Source organism: Myotis yumanensis, unplaced genomic scaffold, assembly GCF_028538775.1.
Source record: "Myotis yumanensis isolate MYYU_CA2020_CCGP unplaced genomic scaffold, mMyoYum1.0.hap1 SCAF_1, whole genome shotgun sequence".
Classification (NCBI taxonomy): Eukaryota; Metazoa; Chordata; class Mammalia; order Chiroptera; family Vespertilionidae; genus Myotis; species Myotis yumanensis.
In genome coordinates, this window is record NW_027223752.1 from 72,555,309 (window position 1) to 72,566,680 (window position 11,372).

General features: G+C 56.8%; 1 protein-coding gene across 2 annotated transcripts in view; it reads right to left on the minus strand.

Annotated features, from left to right (window-relative positions):
* PAK6 (p21 (RAC1) activated kinase 6) overlaps positions 1–10,003 on the minus strand; it is a 38,646-nt gene extending 28,643 nt beyond the window's left edge. For both annotated transcript variants that reach the window (XM_070425249.1, XM_070425233.1), the window contains exons 1-2: positions 9,197–10,003; positions 8,352–8,432 (exon numbers count right to left, since the gene is read on the minus strand). The gene's annotated coding sequence lies outside the window, so the exon portion shown is untranslated. The remainder of the gene's footprint in view (positions 1–8,351; positions 8,433–9,196) is intronic.
* Positions 10,004–11,372: the final 1,369 nt, after the last annotated feature.

The window sequence follows — 11,372 nt, forward strand, 5'->3', positions numbered from 1 at the left end:
GGTGCAGAGGAGGCCACCGGTGCCCCCACCCTGTCACTGAGCCTCTGCTAGGAACCAGGTGCTGGACTGCCCCAGTCATGAGTCAGCACCCTGCCTGAAGTCCCGGCATCCAGCCTGTGTCCTTCACAGACCTGGCGTGGGCCCAGCACCAGGAGACCCACGTGCAGGCACTGCTGGGAAGGTGGGGCCTGGCTCACCTGCTTGCTACTTGGCTGGAGGAACCCCCTGGAGCCTAGAAGAGAGGCAGCCTCTGGCCCTAGGAGAGGGGCAGTCTTTATAGTAGACTAGAGGCCCAGTACACAAAATTCTTGCACAGGTGGGGGGGTGTCTCAGCCTGGCCTGTACCCTCTTGCAATCCGGGACCCCTTGGGGGATGTCTGACTGCTGGTTTAGGCCCGATCCCGCAGGGATCCCTGCGGGATCGGGCCTAAACTGGCAGTCGGATATCCCTCTTGCAGTCCGGGACCGCTGGCTCCTAACCACTGGCCTGCCTGCCTGATCACCTCTAACCTCTGGCCTGCCTGATCTCCCCTAAGCACTCACCTGCCTGCCTGCTTGCCCCTAACCACTCACCTGCCTGCCTAATCACCCCTAACCCCTCTGCCTGCCTGCCTGATCACCCCTAACCCCTCTGCCTGCCTGCCCGATCGCCCCTAACCACTTGCCTGCCTGCCTGCCTGCCTGATCGCCCTAATCACTCACCTGCCTGCCTGATTGCCCCTAACTACCTCTGCTTCAGCCCCTGCCATTGTGGTTTGGTTCGGAAGGATGTCCGGAATGAAGTCCGGAAGGTCGTTCGTCTATCCGGTCTAATTAGCATATTACACTTTTATTATTATAGATTCCTTCATCTCCCTCTCTTCCAGGCTGTCCAACAGCTGTCCCTTCCTGTTCTTGGGGTGGCCTGAACAGTGTCCCTCACCCTGATGGTCCCTCACCATCTCTCTCTGCTGATGAGGCTGAGAGGCAGGTGGCCACCTCTGAGGGCCTGGGAGCGTGAGTTGAGGGAGTTAACATTGCCGGGCCCGTGGGGTCCTTAAGCAGAGGAGAGAGAGAGATTAGCTGTAGAGAACATGGCTTCCTGCACGTTCGGACCCCTTCTGTCTCTCTAGACTGCCAGCCCGTCTCAGGCTCAGCTTCTTGATGTGTATAAGGGGGGAGGGATGTGTATAATGGGCCAGCTTCCTTTCAGAAGGTAGGGAAATGATGAGATCTAGGACATTGGAGTGCAGGGGCCTGGAGGATCAGCACCCCAAACCGGGTGAAAGGTTCTTGACCCTTGGCCCTCACAGCTGCTACAGGGACTGAGGAGGAGAGTCGCCTCTGCCGTGCCATGCACGCCTGTAGCTGCCATGGGGAGCCACTGAGCCCCATTTGGAGTGCCCCAGGGGCAGGATGCCAGGGTTCTTCCAGGAGAACTTGCTAAGCAGTCAGTTCTGCAGATCCTGGAGAGAGAACCCAGCCCAGGGGCAGCATTGTCTGGGCCCAGTTAGGTATTTGGGAAAAGTCCATGGGGCTCCCCTGCCTGGCCGCTGCCCTGAACCTCAGTAGAGGGAAACTCCCACATCCAGAAGCCTCTAGCCCAGCGGTTCTCAACCTGTGGGTCACGACCCCTTTGGGGGTCGAACGACCCTTTCACAGGGGTCGCCTAAGACCATCGGAAAACACATATATAATTACATATTGTTTTTGTGATTAATCACTATGCTTTAATTATGTCCAATTTGTAACAATGAAAATACATCCTGCATATCAGATATTTACATGACGATTCACAACAGTAGCAAAATTACAGTTATGAAGTAGCAACGAAAATAATTGTATGGTTGGGGGTCACCACAACATGAGGAACTGTATTAAAGGGCCGCGGAATTAGGAAGGCTGAGAACCGCTGCTCTAGCCTCTCCGCCTTTTTCTCAAGCTCTGCACCTGTGATAGGCTCCCTACGACAACAGAAATACACAAGGCCAGTCCTCCCCAAACGCAAACTGACACTGGGCCCGAACTTGCTTGACTGTCCCAAAGGGGCCTGATGACCTGGACAAGCCACTCAGATGCAGGGGCCACCGTCTACCCACCCCAAGGGGCTGAAGCAGGAGCAGCGTAGGCTGGGCACCCTTCCCAGGTACGAGGGGCTCTAAGCCACCCTGGGGAGGGCTGGGAAAAGAGAGAGTCACCTCTGTGCTGAGAACACTCATTTTTAGAGACATGATAAATTCACTTAATATCTTCTCACTATGATCACTTTGCAGGTTCTGCTCTGAATGGGCTCCAAAGTGCCATCCAAATGTCTGCTGCTGGCAGTTTCGCTCTCTGGCTGGCATTTTTGCTGGCAGGACTCACAGCTGGAAGCCTCCTTGAATGGAAGCCATTCATTGTCCTTCCTCTCCCTCCTGAGCCTCTGGTGGCTGCCCCAGTCTGGAATGGGTGCCCAGGGCCTGACTTTAAGGAAGGACAGGTGAGTGGGGGGAGTAGGAGGCATGTGGCCGGGTAAGGGCTCAGGCCAGAGAAAGGAGAGTCTGAGGAAGCACAGTGTTGGCTGTCCAAGCCCCATGCACAGCCCTCCGGCTGGAGCACCTTAACTCTAAATGCACACGTTGTGCACAAGTTCACGGGCTGTGGGCTGTGTGGTCTTGCGGGAGCACTGACCACCTGGCTGTAGAGCTCGCTGGACTCTGCCTTCTGTGTCTGCCCTGCGCTGTGCTGTGCTCAGAGGGTCCTGGAGGGGTGCAGGCAGCTGCTGCCCTCCCTTCTCAGGGTCATTCCTTTCTGAGTCTCTGGCCCACACCTTGACTGCCCCGTGGTAGCAGCCTTCGGGACCTTCATGTGAGTGCTGACATGCAGGGGCCTGGCGTGTATGGCTTCGCCCTCACTGGTGGCTGGCATGACGCCCTTGCTGGGATGATGGACCATCTGGAGGCAGCTCCTCCTCCTGTCCTGACCCCCCTTCTCCACAGGAGCCCGCACCCTTGCGCTCTCCTGGCCTTGCATTTGTTCTCCTGGCCTTGGCTCCATCCCTCCCCTGGGTCTGAGACCTCCACCTTTCTCCACCGTTCCTGACCCCAGACACACCATCTCCAGTAAGACCCACTGCAGTGTAATACGGAAGTCTTCTTGTCCACTTGGGCCTGGTGATAGGGTGACAGATGACAGGCCTCCTGCTTCTGAGATCCAACATCTGATGATGGCCATTGGACGTTTACACTCCTGCCTGGGGTCAGAGTATATACCGTTTAAAAGGCTGCCTCCCTTAACCTCTGCCCAGATTTCCCTTTCATTCCTAGATGCCCTCATCATTCCCTCCTTCTCTGGCTTAAGGCAATGACAGCCTTCTAGTTAAAATGTAAAATGCTTCCTGGGGCAAATACAACTTGAGTCCATCCATTTACACTCAGAGAGTGGCCTGGGTGGGGTGGACAGAGCCTCTTCTTGGGGGCTCTGTTGACCAAGCAGGAGCTGAGCTGGGGCTCCATGTGGAGCAAGATGGGGGCAGGGGTGGCAGGACTAGGGCCCCATTAGGGCAGGAGGCACAGAGGAGTGCTGGGACCTGTCCGGCCTGCCACTTTGTCAGGTCAGGCTGCCTCTCTCAAGCCATCAAGTGTCTGTCTGTCCCTCCTCGGGGTGCCTTTGATGCTGCTGCCTATGGAAAGGCAGTCTGGGTGGTGAGAGTACTGGGCTGGGAGCCGGAGACCCCAGGCCTGAAACTGGCCCTGCTGCAGCCAGCTGTGCGCTCCCAGGACCCACTTTCCTTCTCTGGGGCTCTTCTTTCCTCTAAAAGTTTGGGGGCCGGATTAAACATTCTTGGGGACTTCCTTTGGCCTGCATGTGCTACGGCAATCCAAGGCCAGGTCCTTTCTGGAGCAGCTCTTTCCACCTCTGTGCTTCTACCCACTGACTTGGGACTGTGCTCTTGACGGTCAGGGAGGCTGTGGCATAACGGGTCCCGGCTCCCTACACCCTCTGTGCCTTTTTGCGTAATTCCACTTGAAGCCTCATTTGAAGCTGAAAGAAAGAAAATGGAGGCTGGAGGCTCTAGGCCAGGAAGCTGAACCAGAGAACCAGTCCTTCCGGTTTTAACCCTGCCGCTGCTGCAGCCTTCAGGAGTGGGGCACACAGGCAGGCGGCACGGGCCGTGAGCACGGTGACTGGTTCATTGCTATTTGCCTTGGGGGGACCTGCTGCACTGGGACCAGAAACCGGAACCATGTGGCAGCTGACCTGAGCTTTCTAGACTTTCTTTTCTGAGCACCCAGAGGCCCCCACTCCAGGTCCGGGGCAGCCTGACTGTGCAGATCACAGCCCTGCCCCACCCCCTTAGCCAGAGGCTCAGGGGCCTGAGTGCTTTGAGGGTTGGACAAACCAGAGTCAAGCAGGAAAATGCCGGCATTTGCCGACGACACAGCACTCTGAGGGGGCAGTTTTAACACAGAGAACCCATAAGTGTACAAAAAGGTCCTCATTGTCTTTCTATAAAGACTTGGGTCTTTGCACTGCCTGATTTGTCATAATGAGATTTTATAGAAAACTAGAGGCCCGGTGCACAAAAATTCATGCACTGGGGGTGGGGGGTCCCTCAGCCCAGCCTGCCACTGCGGCTGCCCGCCCTCAGCCCTCACTTCTTAGCACTGGCCCCGCCCACTGGTGGGTGGGAGGCGATTTGGGGCCAGGCCAGCTCGGGGAGGGGCTGTGGGAGGTTGAGGCACAGCAGGTCGCACCCTATCCAGCCTCTGTGGAGGCTGCCTCTGTGGCTGCCTCTGCAGAAGGGGCAGCAGTGGGACTGGGGCCGCGCAGCCCCCTCTGCTGCGCTGCCTCTGCGGAAGGGGCCTCGATGCTGGACAGGTTCACGCCTCGGCCTCTCCCACTCCCGCACTGCCAGCCCTCAGCCCTCGCAGCACTGCCGCTTTGTCCAGAAGGATGTCCAGAAGGACGTCTGGAAGATGTCCGGTCTATCTGGTCTGATTAGCATATTCCCCTTTTATTAGTATAGATGCTGGCCAGTGTGGGTGTCCCTTTGCTGGGGCTGATGAGGCCACATGTAGTTATGAGGGAACCAATTTTTTGTTTGTTTGTTTGTACGCTAATTCCCCCAGGATATGAAAGTCTGTAATGTTCTGGGTTTGCCTTGTTCTAGGTGAACAGAACCTGGGATTACCTTTCTTAAATTCATAGAATGATAACCCTTTGAGTCTGAGCCTTATGATTCTTGGGCATTTCTAAGTCACGTCATGGTAGTCAAGGAGATTTCTGTGGTCTCCAGGCTGGCCCTTCTGCACAAAGCACCTCCAAGTGTGTGCTTTAGATGGGGCTCATTAGAACGCAGTTCTTCAAGGAATCAGGGCCACCCTGTGACAAGATTGCAAGCCCAAAGAAGAGTGTGACCACAGTCAGACTTTTGATTCCTTCACTATATACAGTCCACGTCAAGTTCTCAAGACTTCAAACTCTAGAACCCCCCCCCCAAAAGAAGGAAACTCTTAATAGGCTCAAATCATTCCTTAGAGAATTTCAGTGGATAGACAATTTGCTATTTGGAAAAGAATGGATCTGGTATTGCTTTCCTTCCCAGCATTATTGGGCATGGATCTATCAGCATTCTGAAAACTAGCTTTTCTTCAGGGAAGGGTTCTTCCAAAGCCACCTCCTCCATGAAGCCTTTTCTGATTCCCCTGAAGACCCCAGTGTGGTCTCTACCTCCTGGCACTTTGTTCCTCTAACACTAATAGTCATCACAATGATAACATTATCTTTGCTGAGCACTTACGTGCCAGCCATGCTGCTAAGGGTATTTGCATATAGCCTTACTTAATCTTCTCAACCGCCCTAACTCATAGGCACTATAATTATCTCCCTTGGACAGGAAAGGAAATTGAGACCTAGTGAGATGAGGTAACTTATCTGAGGTCACCCAGGCAGGAAGAGGCAGCCCCGGGCCTGACACTCACCTGCTGTTAACCATCCACTATTCTGCCTTTTCCTATATATCTCTCTGAGAATCTGTCTTCTGCCCATAACAGTAGAAGCTGTTTCTTCCTTTGTGTTTTCACTCTTGGCTAATCTTTTTTTATTCATCTTTATGAAGTTCTATGTTAAGAACCGTCTCCTGGTACTGGTCTAAATTTATAAATTATCTGGACTCAATGGCTAACAATTACCGTGATGAATCGGGGACCCAGAGTGAACAGAAGGGCAACCCCCACCCCTGCCCATTGCTGATCATGGCTCTCGGCAGCTCGGCTGGTTTGGGGTGGGGTTGGCTCCATGCTCAGCTTTCCTTTCCCTCCTCTGCTGAAGGACTGTACACTCCCCAGGGCAAGGGCTCTGTCCTGGTCATTTCATGGCACTTCCTCCCAGCCCCTGCTCCTGCCACCAGTGTTTTGTACTTAGGAGGCAATCCCTGTTCTCTGCCTACAAGCAAGTGAGCCAGAACAAGGTGCCAACTGCCATCTCCAAGGGCTGCCTGGAGCACTCATCTTGCCAAGAAAAGACATATTCCCCTTCATGTCACCCCCTTCACATCTCACCTTAGCCCTTAATGGGCCCCAGGGCTAAGCTCGGAAGAGGGACTTCCAGTCAGCTTGCTCTCCCAGGCAAGAGGCCCAGCGGGCCAGGAGACTGAGAGCTCTTCCTGCCTCTGAAGCTTTCACCTTTCCATGCTCTTCCAGCCTGTGGCCCACTTCTTTCCACCAAGGCCGGTTCACAGACATGAACTCTCTTCTCAAGGCCCTCACAGAGGCAGCTGCGGAATGCCTGTGGGTGCGGGTTGTCAGCACCCTTCCTACTGCCCAAGCCTTAGAAACGGCTCCGAGGCCTGGGCCTTCCCACTCCTGGTGTAGAGGGCATCCTGTGAGAAGGGCCCTGCTTCAGGCCGCAGGACAGCTTTCCACGAGGCTTTCGGGCCTCTGCACCCAGGACAGAGTGTGCTAGAGGTGTCTCTGGGCCCCTTGGGTAAGGAATGCAGTCTCTCAGTGTCTCCGCCCACTCCCTGCCGGCTGTCCCACAGAGGTGGGCAGGCATAAGACAGTCAGTGTCCAGGGCCTCCCTCCGCCATCTTAAACTCCAGGCAGGCTTTCCCTCTCCTGCCCCCATACCTGGCCTCTACCTTCTGCTCCCTCCTGGCTCCATCAGCTGCCACCCTGCGAGCCTGCTGTTTGTCGGGCACTCCACAGCCTCTGCCACTCTGAACCCAGCTGGGCACCAGCTGCTGCTCAGCTCTGCACACACGAGAGACCACCCCCCCGCCCCCCCAGGCTTGGAGTCACCTTTTGCAGGGGGGGAGAGCAGGACTTGCTCACCCTGGAGCCAGGTGGGGACATGTCAGGGTTCATCCTGATGCTGGGCTCATGTGCCCCTCCTGCAGCACCTTCCCTATGCCTGGCACGTCCCAGGATCTCAGCGCACAGAGTCAGTCTGTCCTGGGGACCCCTGCAGCCCCCACACTCCCCCCTTGTGGCTACCCATAGGGGCACACAGCTTCCCACCCAAATCAAGTGCTTCCAGAACAGAAGCCTTGCTCCTGGTGCTCACCCACTCCTGACTAGGCACTAGGGTTCCCCGCTTGCCCTCCTGATCTGCAGAGGGATCCCTTGCTTGGCCCAAAGGCCTGATTCCCAGCTCGATGAGCTTCCATGGGACCTAAGGGCCCGGCAGCCCAGAGCTTATCTTCAACTCTTAGAGCCCAGTTCCCGGCGTAGAAAAGAACCCAAGCAGCTCCCCCCTCCCCCCCCCCCGGCCCCCGACCTTGGTGTGTGACACCAGGGAAAGAACAAACCACGCTATATTAGCCTTGCTTCTTGGTTGGGCCCCAGCACTTTAACACCCCAAGCTCACTGGGCCTGACACCCTAGAGCAAACCAGGACGCTGGCGCCTGCAGCAGGAGTGAAGAGCCCAAGGCCCTCACTGCTCAGCCAGGCCCCCTGAACCCGGCCTGCCACTGAGTGTCAGGGTCAGAATCTGTGCCCGGTTAGGCTCTGCATAAGGGCATGACTTGGAGCTTGGGCCCCAAAGATGCTCCGTGAATATCTGTGGGATGAATAAAACAGGGGAGCGTCCTCGAGGCGGTAGGGTAAGAGGACATCCTGGAGGGTGTCCTGGTGGCACTGGCTCGGCCCAGCAGGAGGGGAGGCACAGGTGGGAACAGCAGAAATAAGCATTTCGCTCTCTAGCCGGAAGCCAGAGGCCAGCTTGGATTGGGATGTTTCAAAATCCATCTGGAAAGGGAGTGGCAGGTAGGATGGGGCCCACAGGAACCCACAGCTGCTGCCCCTGTCCCAGATGGCACGTCGCCTGGACACCTCCACATCCCCACCCCTGCCTGGGAAGCCCGAGCCTATGTAGGTAGCCGGGACCTTACCGTGCCGCTCCTCCGGGCAGCTGGGCCTCCAGCTCCCCACTGCAGGCTGGTGCTTGTCTCTAGCCCAGGAAGCGCCACTCCCTTCAGGCAAAAAGGGAAAAAAAAAGAAAAGAAAAAGAAAGCCTCAGTGCTTGTCTCACCCAGCCGCTTCTCCCAAAGGCTCCTGGTTGGTGTCGTCCTGCCTCTGTGGGCACACAGCCTCCTCCCTCCGCAGCTTACTCACCGGTGTGCCCGTGAGGCTGCCAGCTGTGTGGGGGAGGCGGGGGGCCCACGCCCCTCGGCCTGACACACACCGGAGCATGCCTCGTGGGGGCCAGGCTGAGCAGTGGCCCCTGGCTGGGCCCTGAGTATGGGGAAGCTGTGCCCTGGCCGGCGCTCTTCTCAGGAAACACACCCCTGTGAGCTTGGCAGAGAACACACATAGATGCTGACTGGCACTGCATGGGCGAGTGACAGCATTCCTGGGTAGAAAGCTGTCTCCTTAGTGCCCAGGGCTGTCGGAAGAGGGAGCAGCGATGTGTCCGGCCGGCTGGCGGGTTGGCTTCCATCCTTGGCCTGCCCCTCGGACCGCTCCCTGCCTCGGCATTCTGCCGCGTGTCTGAGCTGTGGACTCAGAGGGCCTGGGCTTGTCTGAGCGGGCGCTGCTCCCACCCTGCTCAGGCCAGGTGCTTGTGTCCCTTTTCCACAACACCCGTCTCAGGACCGGGGCTGGCCCAGCATCAGTTAGGACGAGCTGCTGCCAAATCCCGCATCCTCAGCTCTCTGTGGGCCCCCTGCTGTCCTCAGCACTGGGACCACACACACTCTCTCACACGTGGGGCCACACCCAGCACAGAGCCACCTACCTGCCCAGGTCGGCCTAAGCCAATCCAGCCTCGCTCTCCAAATGCCACTCTGACCCTAGAAGCCAGTCATTTACAGAAAAATCTCGTGGGAGGTGAGTTCAAAGCCAGCCCGGGAGGAATCCAGTCGGCATGGACCAGACTCCCCGCCTCTCCCGGCACCTCTGGAGGACAAGGCAGCCGGATCACCATATCGGCTATTGCACTTCGGTGACTGGCGTCTCTCCCATGGCACTTCCGGCCCCCACCGCGTCTTCTATAACCTTAGGAAGGGGTGGCAGAGTCTCAGCAGGTCCCATCTTCCTCGGAGCCCACGGCAGGGAGGGGAGGCTGGAAGGGGCGGGACTCAGATGCAGCTCCAAGTTTCCAGCTCCCAAAATAATCAGATGCAAAAGAGAAGAAAGAAACCCCCGGGCCCGCAGGTGACTCAGTGCCAGTGGGCCAGCTTAGTCACCTGGATGGCTGCTCCCGCTCCCGGCACGGCAGGCGGGGAGCAGCCCTCCCCCACCTGCTGTCCACCGCTACGAGAGGGAGCGCGGCCCGGGAGCGCCCGCGGGCGCAGGGCTGCGGGGCCGGCGGCGCGGGCGGCGGGCCCCAGCTTCCTTCCCCGCCACGGCGCGCCCCTCCTCCACCGCGCGCCCGGGCTCACTTTGGGATTTCTCCGTTAAATCCTCAGGCAGCGACCTGCTCCAACGTTGCTTGGCAATTTTGATATCGTCGAGTGTTGCCATGGGGAGGAGAGTGATGTCATTGACATAAAAAAAACCACACCAAACCCACTGAATTTACAAATCAGCTGGGGCTGGAGCTATTTATAAAAGCCTTTTCGCCTGCCTTCCTTCACTGAGCGGGAGGAGAGGAAGAGCTGCCTGCCGGAATCAGTGGGCGCCTCCCCCAGCCCCGCAGCCAGACCTCCCAGGCTCCCCACCCCCGCAGCGCTGCGAGATTCAGACCTGGCTGGCCCTGACCACAGCTGGGCTGAGCTCCCTTGCCGGGTCTCAGCTGGTTTTGCTGTGAGTGGCACACAGGGAGTGCTGGGCAGCGTGAACGCTGGCGTCCTGGGTTTGCAGGGACCAGTGAAACCAGCCACTCAACCGCCCCGAACGAATCATGCCCCCTCCCCCGCCAGAAACCAGGGCGTGTGCAGGTGAGTATCGTGAGCTCTTCTGCGCATGCACCTACCGGTCAGCTGCCCTGAGCGCGCCAGGTGGAGCCCAGCCTGCCGCGGTGCCCTCTCTCTCCCAGCCTCCCGCCTCCTTCACTGGCTCCTTTACTTCTCCCAGAATCCAGCTGTGGGTGCCCAAGCTCCAGCTCTGACTCCCTAACCCTCTCTTCCCACACTTACCACGCTCGGGTGGAACACCGTCCTCTCCGTGGCTTTGACCGTCAACCTGGAAAAGCTCACCGCGGGGCCCAACACCCTGGCCCGTGACCGGCCAGCTCCTGCTCCCAGGGCCCACTGTTGCTGACAGATGGGAACCTGGCCCTTATTTCCGAGGTGGTACTAGGCTGCTCATATTATATTGGAAACTCATCCATTTTCTTCCAGAGTAAAGCAACGTGGCATTCGGTTAAAAGCCCAGGCTATGAGTTTTCGCTGTCCTGACTTCAAGTCCCAGCTCTGCTCATCAACCAAGTGACCTCGGCATGTTATTTAACCAACTAAACTCAATTTCCTTATCCACAAAATGGGGGTGATTTTGCCCACTTTCCAGGATTGTGGGAATTAAGTGAACAAAGCTCCTGGCACAGGAGCTCAATAAACATGAATTTTCTTCTTAGCTGTCATGACTGTGTTGCTCATTACTTATTCTTATCCACCTACCAACTGGTGGCAGATTAATCTTCCAAAACCGGGACCTCAGTCACTTCCTGTGCAAAGGTCTCAAGCTGAACACATACACAATTTGATTGAACTGCACAGTATTGGAGCACATGGCATTAATCATAAAAACTTCAATTAGTCAGGTCCTCCAACTACCAGCCATGGAACCCACCTTAACTCCATTTTGAGCAGGAAAGAAATTTTTTTTTTATAGCCATCAGGTAACTAATTCCCAGCACTGATGAGAAGTCTGGAGCATCAAGTTAGGACAGAAGCCAGGGCAGCCCCAAGGTCTCTAGGCATCAGGACTGACCTGGGCAGAAGTGCTCCCACCACACACTCCACCTAGTGCAC